The sequence below is a fragment of the Octodon degus genome, unplaced genomic scaffold (genome assembly GCF_000260255.1).
Source record: "Octodon degus isolate 3935 unplaced genomic scaffold, OctDeg1.0 scaffold00220, whole genome shotgun sequence".
Taxonomy (NCBI): domain Eukaryota; kingdom Metazoa; phylum Chordata; class Mammalia; order Rodentia; family Octodontidae; genus Octodon; species Octodon degus.
The window spans coordinates 1,187,368-1,188,340 of NW_004524796.1; positions in this window are offsets into that span (position 1 = coordinate 1,187,368).

Consider the following 973-nt stretch of genomic DNA (forward strand, 5'->3'; position numbering starts at 1 on the left):
TATATTACCAGAGGATGTGTTAATGTAAAAATGAACCAAGGTTTGAAATAATGCAGGGGGAAAGAAGGAACAATTTTATGAACACTTCTCAAAACCCAGAAGGCTTGGGTAAGATACTTACACATTTTCAAAAGAAAGGTCACAGTGCTTTCCTAAGATGATGCTGAAAAATTGCTACCTCTTGATAGGCAAAGATAAAAATAGAACATGATGCTATTTTAAAGTGTGAAATGAATAGACAAGGAGAGATAACTTGCCTTCCCCTCATCTTCCTTGTAAGGTAAATAACAAAAGTAGTAGGTGTCCAAGTTATGTTTTCCCATTTATTCCATAGTTTTACCAATAAAAATGCTGAGAATGAAATTTATGTTTTAGGATAAAAATATAAAACGCACATGCTATGGAGTAATTTCAATAAATCTTGTTATTTTTATAAAATGAAGAATTGTTGTCATATATACATATACATATTTTTTTGAGAAGAGTTTATTTTTCAGACAACATTAGTAATTTTCTGACCCTGGAGTGTGTGAGAGAGCTTCTGTGCTCCCCTTCATCCACTGGACCTCTCCAGAACAAGCGCAGGCCTGCCACATGAGCGAGACCTTTTGAGGCACTCTCGGGACCCCTCCACCCCTCTAGAGCAAGCCCAAGCCTGACTTGTGAGGGACAACTTCCACCATATTCTCCAGACCACACCAGTCACCCCCCAAGCCAGACCCTGTGAGTGTGTGGGAGAGCTTCTGTGCTCTCCTGTGCCCCCTGGATCCCTCCAGAGAAAGCCCAGGCCTGACATACAGGCCTGGGGTGAAACTCTGCAGCTGAAATTCCTACAGAGAGACATGGGACCAAAACCATCAAGATAATACAAGTGAAGAACATCTTGCAAGAGGGGCACAACAGGTTCACCTCCAATGGCTGCAGCAGGAAGGAGTTGAGCACAGTAGCAACACCCAGGCCAGGCAAAACTGGA